This window comes from Eptesicus fuscus, chromosome 2, assembly GCF_027574615.1.
Source record: "Eptesicus fuscus isolate TK198812 chromosome 2, DD_ASM_mEF_20220401, whole genome shotgun sequence".
Lineage (NCBI taxonomy): Eukaryota > Metazoa > Chordata > Mammalia > Chiroptera > Vespertilionidae > Eptesicus > Eptesicus fuscus.
In genome coordinates, this window is record NC_072474.1 from 109,277,762 (window position 1) to 109,299,176 (window position 21,415).

At 40.5% G+C, this 21,415-nt stretch overlaps 1 protein-coding gene across 4 annotated transcripts in view; it reads left to right on the plus strand.

Annotated features, from left to right (window-relative positions):
* The window catches only part of LDB2 (LIM domain binding 2), a 323,996-nt gene that overhangs the window by 46,763 nt on the left and 255,818 nt on the right, over positions 1–21,415 (plus strand). The window lies entirely within an intron of this gene.

Below are 21,415 nucleotides of genomic sequence, written 5' to 3' on the forward strand. Positions count from 1 at the left end.
TTTTGTTGATGTACACACATTTAAGTCAGCTAGTTTATGTTTTTTTAATAACTGTTTAGAACATGAATTTTTTCTCTTAATTGATGGAAAACTGTATTGAATGAGGTCTGTTTTGAAAATTAGTTCCTTCTGCTGAGCCAGCTTCTCTTTGCTCCTTCTCCCTTTCTCTCTGACATTCTCAGTATTTTCTTGGCTTTTTCCTCTCATGGAACAAGCCCCTTCAAGGTCAAGAAACTACCATAATTTGCACTTTGGAGATATGTGTCAGCCAAAGGTTTAAATTCCCAACCAGCGATTGGGATTCTGGGCTTTGGTTGCTTTATTAAGCTTTATCTCTGTTGACTCTGAGCAAAAAAAAAAAAAAGTAAAATATGTAGAAGAATTACAAAGGTGACACTTAAAAGCACATCGAAGGATTATAACCTTAAAATGTGCTCACCAAAGCCATGAAAATAGATGAGTTCCCTAAGTGGTACCCAGCAATATACCTTTACAGACCTCCAGAAGGAATATATGAATTCCCATGGGCCTTGATGGCCTTTTGGGGAGAATGGGGAAGAGCTTTGTGTTATACGAGTTTATGATGTTTTTGGTTGCATCATATGCACTAGACATTTAATTTGAAAGTGGTCCGTTGAAAATGTCATCTGATTTTCATTTGTAGGGACCCACCTGAAAGTGGGAAGTTGGACTCTGTGACCTCCTGGTTTCCTCCCAACTCGGAGGTTTTTGTAGCTGTTGGAGTCTATGATAAATGCAAAGTTTATTTTCTAGCACAACAACCGATATTGTGTAGAGCTTTAGAGTTGACAAAATATTTTTTCACACACCCCATTCTGAAAGTGGTGTGTCTGAAAGATGGGTAAGGGGGGAAGAGTCCCAGTTAAATCTAGGTTAGAGTGCTGAATATGCAACACCTCTGATATTTTTCTATATTGTTTGCTTTCAAGATGGAAAGTAATGTTCTCATTCAAAGGTAACTATGTGAGAATTAGAATCTTATTCACATCCAACATCTTCTAAAGGAATATCAAACACCTGTTAAGGAGGTACATACATGATGTATAATGCCATTGAAAAGTGGTTTCACCAGGTGGGAGAATTTGGCTAAATCATGTCATCATCTAATTTAAATATTCAGTTCACCTGCTTCAGATATTTAAGGGACAATATTGATTTTTCTGGGATATTGTGAATCCACTCACATTTTCTATGTTCTGAAATATGCCTTGGTATACTGATTGTGTTAGCTATGCTTTCCCTGGAAATCCAGATCTGCTCAGAAATGTCAAGGCTAGCTATGGTTATGCCTGCCCAGAATTTTAAAAAATGTAATAACTGAATCTTTTTCTACGGGGGCTAAGAAAAAAATGGTATTCTATAATTTTCCTTAGGGACTTGGGTAGATAAGGCCGGGCATATGTGGTGTACCCAATCAAAACACAATTTCACAGGTTATGAGTTTGCATGAGATGCAGTCTCTCTCCTGGAACCTGGGTTTGGGTGTGCATGCAGAAACGGGGACGCTGCTGAAACCAAGCAGATACCCTTGGCTATTCTTATTTTTTAATATATATTTTTATTGATTTTTTTAGAGGGGGGGGGGGGAGAGAGAGAGAAACTTTGATGTCAGAATGAAACATTAATCCGCTGCCTCCTGCACACCCCCTACCAGGGATCCAGCCTGCAACCCAGGCATGGGCCCTGACTGGGAATTTAACCAGCAACCTTTCATTGCACAAAACCCAACCAAGCCAAAACCGGTGTGGCTCAGTGGTTAGAGCGTCGGCCTGCAGACTCAAGGGTCCCAGGTTCGATTCCGGTCAAGGGCATGTACCTTGGTTGCGGGCACATCCCCAGTAGGGGGTGTGCAAGAGGCAGCTGATCGATGTTTCTCTCTCATCGATGTTTCTAACTCTCTATCCCTCTCTCTTCCTCTCTGTAAAAAATCAATAAAATATATTAAAAAAAAAAAAACCCAACCAAATGAGCTACATCGTCCAGGACACTCTTGGGTACTCTTAATTGAGACTGTATTAACACACAGGTGGCAGTTTTCTCTGTCTCCGTGGAGTGGGACCAGGGAGCTGTGATCTCAGTTGCTTCAGGTAGAAGAGAAGGAGATCTTATTGTCTGTTCTTTGATAAGAAGATGAGCAGTGTGTCCTGTTAAGAGCCCTTGTTTTCTCAGTACTGTGTGTGTGTGTGTGTGTGTTGTGCATACTGTGCAAGTGATACAATACATTTGATAGTTTTTGTGAGTTGGGCATCTTTGTCTGAGACTGAGAGATGCTAAACAAGTCATCCAAGGTCAGAGCTCATGGTCTAACCACTGCACTGTCCGGTTACTCACATAATCTAAACCAGTTTCCCTGCTGTAGATGTGCTACTAAAGGCATGTGGTGGACGTAGTCTTCTTTCTTTAAACCTCTCCGCTTTCCAGGGTTGACTTTCTGTGAGTTTTCCTCTGTTATGGCTTCCTGGACAAATGTTCAGTGGCTGGGAAAGTTGTGATAGAAAACGCTAGTATGCATTTTTGCACTGATTTGTAATCGGGCTCATTCATCAAATAATGTGAGGTGTTTATCTCTATGTACATAGCTGTGATCACATACACATATGAACTTAGATTACACTTTGTCACTTAAAGTCACTTGCCTGTCAAGTTGACCACTGGCACTGAGGGCCATCGGGCTCAGGGCCTAACTCTGTCATTATTGGCTGGTGGGTTAGAACAAAGTTACTCAACTTCTTGAATACTTAGCTCCTCATCTGTGTAGTGATTATAATATTTCCTTCCTGATAGTGTTTTTGAGAGGATAAAAAGAGATGATGAGTTGCAAGAGTTTTATAAGTTGAAGAGGGCTATCAAAATAGTAGGTATGTGTTATTAGCACACAGTGACTTAGAGGACCTTTGAGGTCCCTTTCAAATCCAAAGACTTCGTGAGAGTGTCAGGCACTGTCAAAACACACCAAAAGCGCGCGCGCGCGTGTGTGTGTGTGTGTGTGTGTGTGTGTGTGTGTGTGTACACCAGTTCATAAAGAGCTGGATTCACACCTGGCTGGTGTGGCTCTGTGACTGAGCATCAACCCATGAACCAGGAGGTCACAGTTTGATTCCTAGTCAGGGCACATGCCTGGGTTTTGGGCTTGATCCCCAGCAGGGAGCGTGCAGGAGGCAGCCCATCAGTGATTCTCATCATTAATGTTTCTCTCTCTCTCTCTCTTTCTCCCTTCCTTTCTCTGAAATCAATTTTTCTTTTAAAAAAGAACAGGAATCACACAGGAAAGTTTTCTCATCTACACATCAAGAGTAATAATTTCCCCATAATGTAAATAAGAACATAGATGTGAACCTCATTACATAGTACCTGGCACATAGGTAACTCTCAATAATAGTATCTTTTTCAGTTGAAAATTTTTATGAAGAACATAGGCTGAATTAGTTTTGAATATCTGTTCTAACATTAATTACCTGCCCACCTCCACCCCTTATGAATTATGACAAATTCCTTAACTTGGACAAATTACTTAAATCGTAACATTTCTTACCTTGAGAGAATCAAAACTGAACCTTCTCAGCCTCAGTTTCCTTTTATGCATAATGAAGCTAATTTCCATCAAACTGGATCATGGTTAGGCTTAAATATATGCATATATATTAAGTGCCTGGAACATAAGCTTAAAAGACACTTCATTCTCCTTCCTTCTCATCCATTATTTTTAAAAATATATATATTTTATTGATTTTTTACAGAGAGGAAAGGAGAGGGACAGAGAGCTAGAAACATCGATGATAGAGAAACATCGACCAGCTGCCTCTTGCACACCCCCTACCGGGGATGTGCCCGCAACCAAGGTACATGCCCTTGACCGGAATCGAACCTGGGACCTTTCAGTCCGCAGACCGACGCTCTATCCACTGAGCCAACCGGTTTCGGCCTCATCCATTATTGACAGCGCATGTTTGAGTCCTACTTGCAGGAGACATTTGGGAACCCTGCTTTTGTGTTTTGTGGGCCTTTCTCACTAACACAGAGCACAATGCCAACTCTTCATTGACCCCAGGGAAGGAGGCTTAAACACAAAGGCAACTGGAGCCTTCTGAGGCTGTCACTGATCTGGCTATGCCTATTACACATTTAGAGTAAATTCTTCCAAAATTCACAGAACTATCTTTTTCCTTATTATTTAAATCTAAATTTAAAAAAATAAATGTATTGGGGTAACTTTGGTTAATAACATTATATAAATTTCAGGTGTACAACTTTACAGTATAACATCTGTGTACTCTATTGTGTGTTCCTCACCTGAATTCTTTACTCAGTCTATGGAAGGCTGAATCATTATAAGCATTAATGGACAACAGATTTATGTCTTTGCCCACATACTAAGTCACCTGCTTTGCCAGGCAGAGAAATGGCTGAGCCGAGTGTGTGACCTCAATGTGTGTTGGGAGCGCTGCAGCAAGGTGCTTCCCCCCAGGGTGTTCTCTGGAGGGTGACAGTCCACCTGGGTGTCCTTCTGTAAGTACTTCCAAGAACTACACTTATATCCCCATAGTGCTTCCTAAACCTTAGCGCAAAGCTCTTAACTGAAGGTTTCACAGATGTGTAGCTTGTGTCTTTAAAGGCCAAAAGGGAGCCACAGGCGTGCTTGTGAAATCAAGTTTAAAAGTTGCTTTTCCAGATGTGGAGCTAAGAAATGTTAGTACAGCTAAGGTGAGGAGTGCCCTTGTGGTCATGTGCCCAGGGGTTTGAGGTAGGGGGTCTGGATGGAGGAAAGGCAGGTTAGTTTGATTCTCTGCATCTGTTGCTCGCTGGTCTCCACTTCTCATTTCCCCTAACTAGGGAAAAGGCCAGCTTCTTCCAGCATAGGAGTTGGAACGTGCCTTTCAATAAAACGTTTAGTTAGTATATTTATAACAGAAAAAGTCCACATTGTAAGAGAGGTCATTGTTCAAGAAGATGTCTACGATTCTTAACTGTTCATATGAACAAGGTTCTGCTTTTCTTTAAATGAGTCAAACTTTCTTTATTGCAGAAAATCTCATTTTCTATTTTCTCTGGGCCCAAGCTTTGTGAGGTGGGATAGTAGCATAGAGCCTCGTGTCGGCCATCAGAGATCTCTTACTGAATGTGCATCAAACACCTTCCATGGTCCTAACCTGTTTGGCTCAGTGGATAGAGCGTCGGCCTGCGGACTCAAGGGTCCCAGGTTCGATTCCCGTCAAGGGCATGTACCTTGGTTGTGGGCACATACCCAGTGGGGAGTGTGCAGGAGGCAGCTGAAAGAAAATATATATTTTTAAAAATGCCTTCCATGAGCTAGAGAGCTAAGTGCTGCAAAATTCAGATATGAAAACACATTCCTGCCTAACAAACAAGTTCTGCTTTATTTGTTTGTTTGTTTTTTAAAATATATTTTATTGATTTTTTACAGAGAGGAAGAGAGAGAGATAGAGAGTTAGAAACATCGATGAGAGAGAAACATCGATCAGCTGCCTCCTGCACACCCCCCACCGGGGATGTGCCCGCAACCAAGGTACACGCCCCTGACCGGAATCGAACCTGGGACCCTTGAGTCCGCAGGCCGACGCTCTATCCACTGAGCCAAACCGGTTTCAGCTGCTTTATTTGTTTTTCGTCTAGTGCATTGACAACTTTGGCTGCACTGAACTGGGTGGTCCTCCTGCTGTTTTCTCCTGGGATCACTCATGCGACTGCAGTCCTCTGGCAGCTCTTTTGGGGCCAGATGGTTGCAGGTGGCCTTGTGTACATGTCTGCTAGTAGGTGTTGGGTGTCGGTGGGGCCATGTGTCTTTAGCAGTCTAGCTCTGGCTTTTTCGTGGTCAGACAGCATTACAAGAAAGCAATTCCTGTGTACAAGTGACTCTCACATCTCTACTTATATCCTGTTTACTGAGAGTCTGTGGACCAAAGCAAGTCATGTAGCCAACCTTAGAGTCAACCTGGGAAGAGATTATACCAACACATGGGTACAGGAGGCATCATTTATTGGGACCATTACTGTGACAATCAACCACAAGCTGTGACCCAAGTAATAACAGTTATTATTTCATTTATTTGGCACCTCATTTATGTGCCCAGTATGGGGCTTGATGCTTCAAAGACACTATTTTATTAAATCTATATGATGATTCTTCAAGGTACATATTATTAATCCAATTTTTTCCAGGTTAGTTAAGTTGCCTAAGGTCATACAGAAAGGAAATGGCCAGGATTCTAACACTGAAGAGACCAATTCTATAAAGACACAGGGCTGGACTAGCAACAATTTGGGAAACAGAAGAGGAGGTATGGAATTGGTGGGCAGGTAATGGTTGTGTAGCATCTCAGTGTGTGTAAAGGTTGATTAACCATAAGGGCTAATAATTCAGGGATGTGTTCAGTGAGTTCTTGGGATTTTAACTGGACCTACAATTTGGGTTTGTTTGTCCATATAATGGAACACTACTCAGCAATAAAAAGGAACAAACCGCTGATACATATAACAATACAGAAGAATCTCAAAATATTGTTATATGAAAGAAGTCACAACAAAAGAGTATGTGGTCACAATTTTATTTCCATGAACTTTAAGAACAAGTGAGTCTATCCATGGCAATGGACCAGAACATTGGCTACCTTTAGTGATGGGGGTTGGGGTGGGGGTAGGATTGACTGGTAAGAAGCCTAAGATAATCTTTTAAAGTAAGATAAAAGTTCATATTTTGAAAATAGTGGTTACATTGGGATATATAGTTTTTGAAACTCAAATTGTAAACTTGTGATCTATGAATTTCATGAAACATAAACATGACTTCACCTTAAGAAACCAGGACCCACATTCTGGAATGTAGGATATGCCTGGAATGAACTCTTCTTTCATTGTCTTTGTGGTATAGGAACCAACCAATTGGAGTCCAGCCGCCTGGGTTTGAATTCCACCTGCACTGTGTTCCATCTCTGTGATTTGGGGAGAGTTGTTTAGTGTCTCTGAATTTCAGCTTTCTCTTCCAAAATATAGGAATAGTATATTCACTTATTCTTTCAGCTAATAACCACATGTGCAGTTGCTGTGTGCATCATGGCAAGAGGATGGTGGACAAGGTAGACCCTTCCCTTCCCTCATGGATCCTACCTTCTAAAGCTTTTACCAATAGGGTCACCTGCCTTTAGGGGTTAAGACAATAGTGGGCTGATGGCATTCAATTGGAAACTGGAGAGCATATGCCCGCATAAAGGGAAGAACCGCTACTCTGCTCAGATTTTTTCAAGTCCTGAAAGTATGATGGCCCAGTCATACCATATCTGACTTTTATGACAACCTGGAAATCTTGTGAAAAGTTGACATTTCATTCACTTTTCCCCCCAAATGCATTACAGGCCAAACACTTCGGTTTGTGACCTCTCACGGTTTACTCATTCCTACAACACTTATTTTAAACCTCCACCTGGTACTTATCCAATCTGGTCTTTTATCACTATTTCAGTTTCCCTGTAAGTAAAATGGGAATATTCAAATCAAGGGCGAAATCGTATCATAGATGCTCAGTAGATACTAAGTTTTCCTGAGTCAGTCTCTCAACTTACAAGGTTTTTATAAATTGTTCAAATGGTCTTGCAATTTTGCTTTTTAGGAATGTGAGAGGTTCTGAATTTGACTCCCACCCAACAAATATGTCATTTATGCCCCCATTTGCTGGCTGATTTGGTGGCAGTTACAAAAGGTTCCTTGAATCTGACAATTCTAATCTGTGCAATAGCCTTCCTCAGAGCATTGCAGGGAGAATATTAAAATGCTGCTCAAAAATTCAAAGCCAGCTATCGATATCTATTGTAATCAATTTCAAAACTTAGCGTGTGTAATTTTGTTTCACAATGAATTTTGAAGTTACACCAGAAAAGTAGAGTTAGTGTCAATATACTTAGCAAATAATCAACTCATAAACATTTTCTTTAAAGAATGTTATACCTTAAAAACTTATCTAGTCTAAGGAAAAGAATCTGAATTCCTTTCTATTTCATAGTTTATAGATGTCAAAATACAATGCAGCCAGATCAGGATAATTAAGATATTCTCCTTTTCCTTAATTTTACTAGTATTTTTCTTCCCGTTTCTCGATTGATCAAATTCTAGCCACCCCAACGCTTCTAATTATAAGCTGGGCAAGTGATCTTAGACAAGTTTTTTAACCTCTCACTGCACCAGCTTTTGTTCTGTAACACGGTGATAGTAATACTTTCATTTTGGTATTGTGAGTATTAAAGAACAAGATATGTGGTGTAAAGTACTTTGCACATTACCTGGAACATAGTAAGCATTTACTAAATAGATGCATTAATAGTTACTATTTTTATTATCATTTGACTCAGTTAGGATTAGGTTCAGCTGTGAGTGACAGAATACAAAAATCAGAGGGTTTAAACAAGGTGGAAGTTTGGGTATACTTGAATACAGATGATCCAAGGCTGTTCGTGTTTGTATTAACATGCAGAAAGGAAGTAAAAAAGGAAGGGTGCGCTCTTCCTTTAATGACATCTCCCAGTAATGCACACAGTACTTGGACATCCCATTGGCTAGAACATGGTCACATGTCACACATAATCTTTAGAGGCCAGTTTTTTTTTCTTTGTTTTTTTCTGGGTGGTCATGTGCTCAGCTAAAATCCAAGATCCAGTTATTGAGGAAGAGACAACTAGCTTCTTTGTGCTGTCACCTTCTCTTACTTCTTTGATGAAGTTGTCCTAGCTACTTGGATTCCTCAATTGTTTCTTTCATCTGAGAATATTTTAGAAGACACCTTGGCCGAGTAATATTCTATTGTATATATGTACCACAGAAATCTTACTATTTGTGATAGCATGGATGGACCTACAGGGTATTACACTAAGTGAAAGAAGTCAGTCAGAGAAAGACAAATACCATATGATTTCACTTATATATGGAACCTAAAGAACAATATAAATAAACAAAACAGAAACAGACTCATAGATACAGGGAACAGACTGATGGTTGTTAGAGGAAGGGAAATTTGGAGGGCTCAGTAAAAAAGGTGAAGGGATTGAGAAGTACAGATTGGTAATTACAAAGTAGTCACAGGGATATAAAGTACAGTATAGGAAATATCTATAAAAATAAAAGCATAATATGCTAATTAGATCTGACAGCCAAACGACCTTCCAGATATCCTTCCTGATGAAGCTGGAGCTGCGAGGGCTGAGCCCCTTGCATGAATTTTGTGCATCGGACCTCTAGTTGTTAATAATATTGTGATAACTATGCATAGTGCCAGGTGGGTACTGCAAATATCAGGGAGAAACACTTCGTAAAGTACATGATTGTCCAACCGCTATGCTGTACACCTGAAACTAATATAAAATAATATGATATATAAACAGTAATTGAAAAATAAAAAATAAATTTAAGAAATAAATTAAAATTAACAATAAAGGAATACCCCTTAGATATCCTGAATCTGACTTATCACCAGTACCATCACCATCACTTCCCTTGTCCAAGCCACTGTCCTCTTCCCTGGATCCCTGTGGCAGCCACCAATGGGACTTCTGCCCCACAGCTTCTGAAAATGTAGGTTAGATTATGTCTCTCTCCTCTCCCATGCCCTCCAATGGTTTCCCATATTACTCTGAAGAAAATCTAAAATCTTGCCATGCCCTATGGGATCTGTAGGACCCTCTCCACTCTTACCCTGACCTTATTTCATTTCACTTCTCCTCGCTGCACTCCAGCCATACCAGCCTTCTTGCTGCTCTTTCCATACCCTTAAAAAAGTTGTATTCCTTACGCTCTTCCCACTTAAAATAGAAGAACAAGCTCAGAGAGGCTGAGTCAATTGCCCAAGGTCATGCAGCTTCGATGTCCTGGAGCCAGGGCTCCAAACCAGATCAGTCAGACTGCAAGTTCTGTATCGTTTTATTCAACCCCAATTGCACAAATGCTGAATGAATGCATGATTGCTCCGTGATGGATTCCATAGAGGCAGTCAGTCCATTTCGTGAAAAGGACTGACTTTTTCTATCAATTTGCAGTATTTCTGTGAGCTCCACAAGTCCTTTTGCAGGAAAAAACACTGTCTTATAGGTTCTATCTCTTCCAGAACCCATTCGGAACTCTACCCCCTGTAGCATAGAAAATCATAAGCCTCATCAGGCCTGAGGTCAGCACAGGCTAATTGTTTGGCCGTCTTCCTTTCATGGACCAAATGGGATGATGCTCGCTGGGAGCTGAGCATGGACCTCCACAGGTTGGTTGGCTCTTCTGCTGTTATTCGTGCAGAATCATCTCTGTTTGGCACAGGTAGACTTAGCTACCCTTCTTCCCCCACTCGCTGAGATGCCTCCTTCGCTGAGCATTGCAGTTGATTTAAAAGCAATGAAAAGGAACATCCTTGCCCTTAAGGACTTCTTCATTTGGAACAGTTATTTAACCTGGGGGAGGGGGGGCAGTTTGTTTGGGCTTCAGAGAATCTGAGATTCTTTTGAAATTATGTATGAATTCTCGCCTGTATTCGTACATGCGTTTGTTTTTCTAGTGAGAGGATACAGAGCCTTTATCGAGTTCTCTGAGGGGTCTGACACTCCAAAACACGGTGAGAACTCCTGGTAATAAACACCTCCCTGGATGCCTATCATTTCTCCAGCACATTGCTACATTGCTCCTTTAAATCCTCCAAACAACCTCGTGTGTTAGTACGTTACCATGGTAATTTCACAGATGCAAAAACTCAGATCAAAGATTTAATTTCTTTTTAATATCACACATAGATTTTGAGCATGGGAATCATATTTTAAACCCAAGTCTGTTCTACCCTTATGAATCTTTTTCTATTTTTATATTGACATATATTTTATCAAAGTAGCCTATAGACACATGATTTTTAAAATAAAAAATTTTAAAGTTTTTTCTGCTTCTTGCATCGTCTGTTTCCTTTGTTTATTTTTCCCCTCTCCTGTTTATTTGTGTGCATTTGTTTCACGTAGAAAACTGTTTAAACCTGAGCACCCTTGGTTATGCTGTCATATGAAACGTGTGCTGCCAAAGGTTAATTCCAAGCTCTCTGTGTGTGAAGGCGTCTTGCCTAGTGAGTCCCCCAACTGGGGTACTGGCTAGCCAGCAGGCATTTTCAGTGCCATGATCCATGTGAGTTTCTAGAGTTCCTTCTGTGGCTACTGTAAGTTTCTCCAGAATAGAACTTTCCAACTCCCTGCCTAGGGGATGTGAGACCTGCTGTTGTTAGGAGGCATGTAGGAGTTCTGGGTAGGCAGCCGGAGGGTGCGGCAGGGGCATGTCAGTGCTCTGTAAACAGAGCCCCTATTTCTGATTCCTCATTTCACACATCCTCTTCAGCCATACTTCTAACTTCTGGGCCTCTCTGGGGTCCTGTAGGATAAATCGGCTCACTTCTCTTCCGTATCCTTTTCTGCAGGCTGATGTGTCCTGGGTGTCTCCCATTTAATAAATTATTATTACGTCTCCATTCAATTCCCATCTTCCAAAAATTCATTGAAATATCTCATCCATTTCACCTCTCCCATTGCCTTTGACCCCTGAAGTTGCTCCTTTTCTATTCCTTCCCTGTCTCTTCTGATGCTATTTGAAAAAAACTCTTGTGGTCCTGCCACAACTGTAAAAGGGAGTTTCTAGACTTGCTCCTACAATCCTCATGCTACCTCTCAGTATCACATTCTGTCCAAACTCTGAGAGCGATCCAAGAAAAACCTTCAAGGAGTTCTGCCTTCCGGTATCTCATAATCTAGCTCTGATGAAACCAGGCCCGTAGATTCTGCAGCCTCTAATACAGGCACAGGTATAAGAGCAAGTTTACAGATGAAGGGCTGGAAAAGGGGCCCTGAGATGGAGGGAAGTGTATCTAAGACTAGGGCAACAGTATGAGCAAAATCCTAAAGGCGGAGCACAGGGGCAGAGGGAACCAGTGGGCCCTTCAGCTTGGCATGAGGGAAGGCATGCGTGGAAGGAAGTACTACTATACAAATCCCACAAAGCACCAGGTGGAGGTGGGACTTGGATGTTTGATTAGAAGTTTGTGAATTATGCTGTATTTTGTTCGAAGTTAATGGTTTGCCACTGACGTCCTACAAACGGATGGCGTAAAGAGTGTCTATGAGAACTGAGGTGGGGTTCCTGGAAGGGAAGCACTGGAGGGCAGATAGATGGAAACATCCTGGGAGAGGGAAGGGAATGAAACCTTGGGTTGCAAAGTACAGGAGATGGTTTAGCAGAAGTGGGGGATTGGGCAAGACAAAGATCCTGCGGACGAGACTGGAAGTATAGAGTGGCAACAACCAAGAGTCAGAGGACAGTCTAGTTGGGCCTGTCTGCCTGATAGGAAATTGTGTCAGAGAGAGGCTGGGAAGTCACTGAAGGTCCCTGAGGTCCGGCCCAACTAGGGGAAGTGTGCGGACAGGTGACATCCCAGATGCTGATAACACTGGGCTTTTCCATGACGCTTCACTATTCCTGCTCAGATTCCCCCCCTCCCCCCCCGCCGTCCCCCCCTGCCTCTTCCCCCCCCCTCCCGCCCCCGCCCCGCATGGTTATCAAAGCACAGCCCTATGTGCAACATTTTGGAATATGAAAGACAAGATAATGTTGATTTTGCAGTCTGGGCAAAATGTGACTATTGAATTGTATGTCTATGAGAGAATTTTCATGATCTATTCGCATTTTTACATTCCCGATTACTCTGTCTTTTTCTTGCCATTTTAAAAAATGAGGACTCTCCAACACTAATCTGCTTAGCAAATCTTATGAACTAAATCAAAAGCCTCGTAAGCCTATGGACAAGCATGTCAGAATTGTGGGCTACTCTTAACCAGTAGGAATGGCATCTTCTTGATGCATTTTAGTAGTTATTTTGTTCATTTTTCATAACTGTAACGTCCTTTGAAAAATACCAGAGTGCACCCAGCCTCTCCACATTGTCTCTCATCCAGCCCAAGATGCAATGCTGCCCAGAGTAGCACCCCCTGCTCTGCTGACCAGGCATTGGGGTGCCTTCAGGGAAATTCCATAGGGGCCAACTCCGGACCGGCCTCATGTTTCCTGCTGGTGGAGGGGGTGCTGTTTCATTTTTTGAGCACTCCTGCTGCAGGATGTTAACGATGAGAAGCAAACGAGAACGTGAGAATTCTCTCCATGCAGTTTCTATAGAACTGGTTTGAGCTTTCTTCAGACTTGGGGTTCTCACAGGGGATCTTCCTCTCTCTAGGCTCTGCCTCTGAATCCTGATTATGATTGAACCTCTACACCAATCAAGCCTTGTTTGGTATTTAATCAATCTTGAATTGCCCGCCAAGTTGTTGCAGTTCCAATGCCAGTCTTTCAGCCTCCCTAAGCTCTTTCCATTTGCATTTAACATACCCTTTCTTTCTTTTTTTTTAAACATACTCTTTCTGTTTATTTCCCTGCCCCCCGCCCCCCCCTTTATGTCCTGGCCCTTACCCAAATGTTTAAGCTTGTTGATGAAAACAGATTTTTCTCAAGCATTTGCAGTCAAATGAATAAACTAATAAATCAAATGGGCTTAGAAAGTGGATTTCCCCCTTTCACACATACATTAGAGCTCAGGTTTAGCAGTTGTTGGAAATGCTGGTCCAAGAACTCTGTCTATCTTATAAAACCTTTTTCGGGAGGAGCCTTGCTCACCAGAGTGAGGCAAAGGAAATTGCAATGCACCAGAGACAATGTCTTTTGCATAACAATTGAATCCACCCATTTGCTGGTGAATATTCATATTCTGGAGATGGAAGTTTCAGTATATACAAATGTGTGGAAGTAGGATATGTCGATCGGCAGAGGGTAAATGTAATATTTGCTACTTTGTTTTAAAAGTCCAGGATCACCAAAACCAAATTTTATTTTTATCCTTTTGCTTTTGTTTATACTGAAATAAAGCCTGGACGGTTTTGGATACTGAACTATTGGTAAGCGATGCACTCTGATGACTTTCATTTTGTGTTACGTGTATGATTTAAAATCAGTCGGCCCAATTTGATGTGAATACTGCTTTTGTCTTAATATTATAGCTGAGGAGTTTGCTCTGTCTATCTTTCTATCTACTATCTATCTAACTTCTATCTACAAAATTCTCTATCTAATCTATAGTTCATAAATAGATTAAGTAGAGTATTAGAGCTAAACCAATTTACTGATGTTAATGATTTATATATACATAATGATTATATATGAATATGTATTTGTGTGTATCTTATACACAAACACACACATATAAAATTAGTTTTATGGTTGATTAATAAACTAATTTTGGAGTGCTTTAATTACATTAAAGCTTTCTAGAGAAAATGAAAAGAAAATTGCTATCTATTAACCTCTGTGGGAAAGAATTTGGCCATATATCACATCTTCTATATCATTTAATTCACATAACAACTCCATGATGCAGATATGAGAAAACAAAATCACAGAGAGAAGGCCATGGCCTAGAATTACTGAGGAGAGTCCAGGGTGCTTTCTGTCCCACTAGAGAGGCCAGTCAGGTTCATCTGACAGGGCCCCTCCTACTGGTTGGCTTGGCTTCAGGAAGCATTGTAACCCTGGGCTCAATTAAAAAAAAAGTATTTAACCAATTCATTCATACACAAATATTTATGCCACAATGTATTCAATATTCTAGGTACTGGGAAAATACAAAAGAAGAAACAGATTACGTTTCCTGCTATTAGGAACTTCCATTCTAGAGGAGAGCCATGGATCAAGCAATGGTATCTGCCATGGGTATGGGAGGGAAGAGTGGCCATCCCATTTACAGGTGATGAATTGTGGTCCCTCCATCTCATTATATGAATAAGACTAGAGGCCCGGTGCATGGGATTCGTGCACTGGTTGGGGGCATGGCCTGGGGGATGGCCCACTGTGGGAGCACCACTTATCCCGGTTAGCCGAGCAGCTATGGGAGCAGCTATGGATCCACTCTCTGAGCGGCTGCTCCTGCTGTGGGAGTGCACTGACCACCAGGGGGCAGCTCCTGCATTGAGTGTCTTCCCCCTGGTGGTCAGTGCATGTCATAGCGACTGGCTGACAGGTCGTTCTGGTCATTCTGCTGTTCGGTCACTGGGCTTTTATTATATAGGATTAGAGCTAAGTCATGTGTCATCCTCAGCTTCTTAGGTGCTTTGGAAGGAACACTTTTCTTCTTTACCCTCAAGGTCTGGCACTGGTCTTGATTTGGATATCGTGTGGCCACCCAAAAACCCATATGGATCACATGGATGTGGCAAATAGGTATTGAAGGTATCATGCTTGCTTTGGGGATTCAAAGTCTAGAGAAAGGTCAGGGTCTTTGAGTGTTCCTCACACTTTGGATCATTAATCTGGAAAACCCTAGCTTCTGTCTCATAGTCATCATTTTCACTATTACTTGGTCTTTCTGGTTTATCTCTTCACTTGATGGATGGCCTATAGATCTTTGAGTCTATGAGCCACATCTAGGTTTCATATCTTAAAAAAATAATTGGAGCTGCTTACTCCATGTTCTTAACAAATCTCCTTATATCATGAAGCAAGTCTTTTCCCTCTGCTTGGAGTAGCCTTCCCACATCATCTGCCTAGTGAACTACCTACAACCCCCTCCTCCAGGGAGCCCCCTTTCTCTGAACTTCTTAGACATAGTCAGTACCTCAGCTCCCACTACATTACAAATGGTTCTCTGTTATCCCACAGGTATGACTCAGCACCTACCACATACCAGGTATCATTTAGGTGCCATGAGTGTGTATTACTCCATAGCATAATGCTTGCTTTCTTGTATGTCTCCCGCGTGTGGCCCTAAGAAGACTGAGAGTCCCACTGTCTTAATCCATTTCATAATTCCAGCACTCAGGCACATACTGGGACATGGTTGGCACCCAACCACCATCAGCTGAGTTAAGGAAAACCCCCTTTAGTCTTAGAAGCATGGGTGCACACCATGCTGAGAATATGTGCTTCAGAAATTAGATCGATTAAAGATGCCAAAACTTTGGCCTGTAAGGGAGTGGGGGAGTGAATGTTAAAAACATGGACTTTGGATTCAGACAAAGTTGAGTTCATACAGGTTTAAGTTTGAATTTTACTTTGCCTCTTGGATGGAGGCACTTAATATTTCTCAAGTTTAAGAACATGATGTTGCTAATCTACCATGATTGTTATGTGGATTAATGAAGACAATGTTATGTGGATTAAGACAGTTCTTATTTGAAATAAAAATGAAATAATAATGAAAGTAAACTGTAATTGGAAAATAAAAAAAGAAAAACAATTTTAATATTAAAAACAAAAGATAGTTCTTAGCACATGAACTTATGAAATTACTTGACTAAGGTATGCCAATAGATGTGGTATCATCAACATCCTAACTCAAGTCTTTTATGTCCAAAAGCTGGTGGTGATTAACTTGTACCATTCTGCTTTAAAAGAAACCATACATGCTCCCGAGCATACACACACACACACACACACACACACACACACACACACACACACTCGGTCCCCCAGTAACTCTCAGTGATCTTTCATTTGTGTCTAGAAACCAAAAGACAAGAGTCAGTACTCCTTCAAACAGATGTTCTAAAGCAGTGAATGCTAGTGTCACACTTCTTCCACATTGAGCAGTAGGGACGTGCATTCCGCAGTCTGCCTGCCCTAGGTAACTCCAGTACAGCCTCACTTCACCATGCCATCACGCTGGTGTTGTGATGTGGTGTTTAAAAATAGATGTAAATAGTTAACACGTCTTTGAAGAGGAATCAGATCCTCATGTACAGCCTTTATCAACCAGCTGGCTCCTGTGAGTGTCTTCCCAATGTGTATGCAAACATTCCTTTTAAGTGATCAGCCGGCATAATTAGGTGAGATTGTACACTGGAAACACAATTCAGTTTTCTCTTCATCTTGGCTGGAAGAAGCAGCAAACATCAGGGACGCTGATACGACGAGAAGTTAGATGTAGGAGATTTTTTTTCAGCAGCTGCAGCACCTTGCTAATCAGCAGAGCTAGTTATTTATTGCAGATGCCATACAGATCGGGGAGTGAAAGCTTCCACGTGGGCTGATGTGTGCCACAGTGGGCATGTAAAGAAAAGATGTAGAAACTAGGGACATACTAGTACATTAGAAATCGAGACTATGTATATAAAGGGAAAGAAAATAGAAACCCACAAGAGTTTGTATATTTGAAAATCAGATTCAGATTCAGCTCTCCCTTCTTTTTGTGAAGGACAAAAAAAAAAAAAAAAAAAAGCAAACAGGATAAATTACAAGCTGTCATCAGAGAGAATGAGAATTAAAAATCAAGATATAATGAAAGAAAAGTGATCCATCAAAAAACAACAATTTTGAACTTGGGAAAAATAACATTGAGTAAAGGAAACCAAATTTCATTGACATCACATAGAGGGCATTTGCATTGTCTCTGGAAGTAATAGGATTTTAAGCCAAATATATTAGAATTCTGTATGTGTTTATTTATCCGGTCACTCAGGGAAGCTGATACAATGAAAATAACATGAAGTCACTGCTCTTCCAAAGCTTACAGTCAGATAGGTGGGGGGAATCTTTAATCAGATACTTGTGCCAATATACTGTCATAACTTTGTCACCTTACAAGGAAAAGGCAACAGGGATCTAGTACTGAGGAGCTGCCTTAAGGGGTTCTTCTCTAAAAGAGATGGTGCTTGACTTGAGGCTTGAAGAATGGGTTACATAGGTAGGAAGAGAAGAGTGGGGGAGAGCAGTTTAGACAGAAACTATAAGCCTGCACAAGGCCCTGTGGTAAGAGATTTTACAAAACAGGGTTTGGGGAAAAGAGGATTTTTTGGAAGGGGTATGGATTTCAATAAATACCATATAACCTCAGATAGAAATGCTTCATATATTTATTTTATTGAATGCCAACAAAAATTCAGGGGTACTTAAGACCCCAGTAAAAATATTTGGGATAGTGTAAACCCTTTTGAATCCAGGAGAAACAATGAAAGGAGGCTCTTCTATGCTTTCTCACATCCCCCCTTGTGATGTCACATGTGTCAAGGATAGTTTAGAGGAATTTATGGAAACTGAAGTGTTTGGTCTAGTCAGGGTACTGAGCAATATAGCATCATTATAGCTCTCAGTCAGAAAACCTGGTTCTAAATGCAGCAGGCTTTTACACTGTCACCCCAGCGATAAATCTGATGAATGCAAGGAAAACCACAATACCTTGCTTTGGACTTGCAATTAAAAATGTTCATTAAAGTTCATGTTCTTCTACTCTGTGATAATGTTTAGGCTTGATGTGAACAAATGCTAAGTAGTACATTTGCATGATCGGAATATATAGAATTGTATTTCCCCAAATGCTCTTCTTTTTCATAAATCAGTCACTGCTTCTTAGAAGGAAAATAAATTTGCTTTTGAATGGAGCAATTTTTTTCTCCCCATTATTAGATTCTGCATGCTTGAATGAGTTGCAAATCTCACCAAGACCCAGATGAAGGCCCACCTTCTGTAGGAAGCTTTTGTCCTCTCTCTAGTTGGCTTTGACCTGCCAGTTTTCTCATGCCCATCATTTGGTTCTCATATATATATATTTTCTCCCCACTCCCCATTTAACTCTCTTAAGTGCTTACATTTTTTTTTCATCCTAATTACATTCTAAACTCCAATCTGTAGCATGGCAGCTGGCACTCAATAACTTCTCAATGTGTCTGCTGATGGAATGGACAAGAAACAAAGGGGTAGGAGTGTTGCGCCAGCTTGGGCTCTTAAGTTGCAAGAAACAGAATGTGACTCTTGTTAACTTAAGAAGATAATTTATTGGAGGATTATAGGGGCTGCTCAGAGGATGAGAATCAGGCTGGGGAGAGTTGGGGACCAGTGGACACCATGGGACATGAGCAGGTGTTTGCTGAATGCAGTGGAGATGTTTATTTCTCTCTGGCGAGCTTAGGTTCCAGAGGACATGTGAAGGTGACTTTCTTTGTCTTGCATCGTGTATTCTGATATCCTTGCACATTTCCTATGTTCAGTTTGTGGTGGGATCTCATCGAAGCCTCTTTCTGAGTCCTTACTCATTTACGCCTCACAGTAACCCTGTGTGTTAAGTACCACGAATATTCTTACCATACAAATGAATAAACTGAGGCATACCAAAGAATCAGAAGTATTTATCATCAACATCTCACTTTATACTCCGCATCCCATTGGTAAAGTTTGAATGTTAATTTTGTTTCTTAACCATCTTGCAAGAGTATGAAGAAGATTAATGAGGAAATGTTGGCATAATATTTAGTGTTCCCTGGAAGAAAGCGTCTGGTGAATGCAATTATTGTCATGCATTTTCATAATAATGAAATATGAAATATCATAGTATTTTATGCTCTCCTTCTCTTTAATTCATCTTTCTAATCCTCACACACCATCAACTTATTTTCAAAGCCAAAGATTTCAGAATAGATACTCTGTAAGTTTTTTTCTCCCAATTTTATAAACATATTTATTGATTTTAGTCTTAAGTATTTATCATTTTTCAGAGCCCTAGAGATGCAAGAGGTTAAACCTTGGGTCAAAAAATAGCTATAATTCTCTCGGTGGGCAAATGATCAAATTTGGATTTCAGGAAACAAAACAAGCACTCCTGTGTTAAAAGTGAAACTTCAACCACAGAGTTAATGCCCATGCTTCTTAGCCCATAATAAGGAGCCCTTCCTGTGTGAAGAGAAAAAAGGAAAGGAGAGATGGAGAGAAAGTGATCTGCAAAGAATTTCCCCTTGATTTCTTGTCACTCACCCAAATGGCTGGTGATAATTGGACACTGGAGACATTTGTGAGATCAGACAGGATATCACTTCCTTAAGAAGCGACATCTCTGACAATGAAGGGTCGGTCATTATCTCCAGACCCAGGGGCTCTCTGGCTTGGCTAATGCAACGTGCTACACCTCAATTATCAGAAAGTACGGTGAGGAATTAGAAAAGATGGAACAGGAGACTTCATCCAGGTGGTAAAGTTTAAGAGTATTTGTGCTAATCCCAAACTTCCCCATTAGTAAAATAAAGACAAAGGCAGGATTGGGAACCCAGAAAAAAATGGATGAAAAGAATTAGTAAGCTTATGAATGAGCTTTAATAAGCTTGTTGCCTGGAATAATATAATATTCTTTGTGTCAGTCTGCCAAGTTCACAAAAGTACCTTCAAAGAACAACTATACCTGTGCATATACTGGTTTCCCTCTTTTTCTCTATATTTACTATTTGCATTTCCATAACACTCTTCCCCAATGGAGAGCAAAATGTTTTGTAGCAGATCTAAGTCCAAGTTGATGTGTTTATATTATAATACAAATGAAATGCTTATTCTGTTAAATTAAATTTATATATTTAAGATGGAGCAAGTGCACATTTTGAGATGGGTAAACTGTATTTAAAATATGATAAAATTCCACAGTACAAATAGATTGGGTGATCATTTTAGAAAATATGGTATGATACATACTCTTTTTTTGAAAAGAGTAATTTCCAGTTTAATGAGTGTACAATGGAGGCTTGTAATATAGTATTAAAAAGTTTAGTCGGTAGCAATATTTGAATGCTTGATTAAAATAATATAGTAGAGTGATTTAAAGACTGTTCTGTTCAGTGGTACGTATTCTAATCAGTCTATTAAAAAGCATTAATTAAGCAACTATGGGAAGCAAGGGCTCTTGATTTGGGTGGATTGACTGTGGGACATAACAATGTCTCCATACTTGACTTCTCACTAGTGCTCAACAAGTGTTTGCAACACAAAAGAAGAAATGAACTCAGAAATCTTGAATGATATTGAAGAGTTTTTAGAAAGATGCTACGTGCATGAATCAGTTTGCTTAATCTTTAGAACACACCTGTTCTATTACTGATTATTCTTGTGTTAAGGATGGGTAGACTGACAGGTTGAGAAACTTATTTGAGGTCAGACATCTGGGAGGTAGTGGACTGAAATTTGAACCTGGGTTTGCTTGCATCTGTTATGGGGGCTCATGGACTCTCTAGATCTCCAAAACTCTCTTTCAAATATGATTGTAAACCTTCCTAGGAAGATTATGAATAACTTTATTATCTTTTCAGTAAAATTCATAATAAGATCCTGCATCTTCCTCACAAATTTAAAAAGCTCATATACAATTGAACAAAAGCTAAGATTTAGTCAAAAAACAATATGTACACAATATACATAGGTAAATACATAAAGTTCAACAAAGGTACTGTGCGATTAATTGCCTGGGAATGGTATAGGGTTTGAAGTGGTAGAAATCCTAGGTGGAGTGTGATTTTGGAAAGTTTTTCTGGGAAGAGGCATTTGAGAGGTGTCTTGAGGGATATTACTGTACTTGGGTCATGGACCGGGTTCCAGCTTT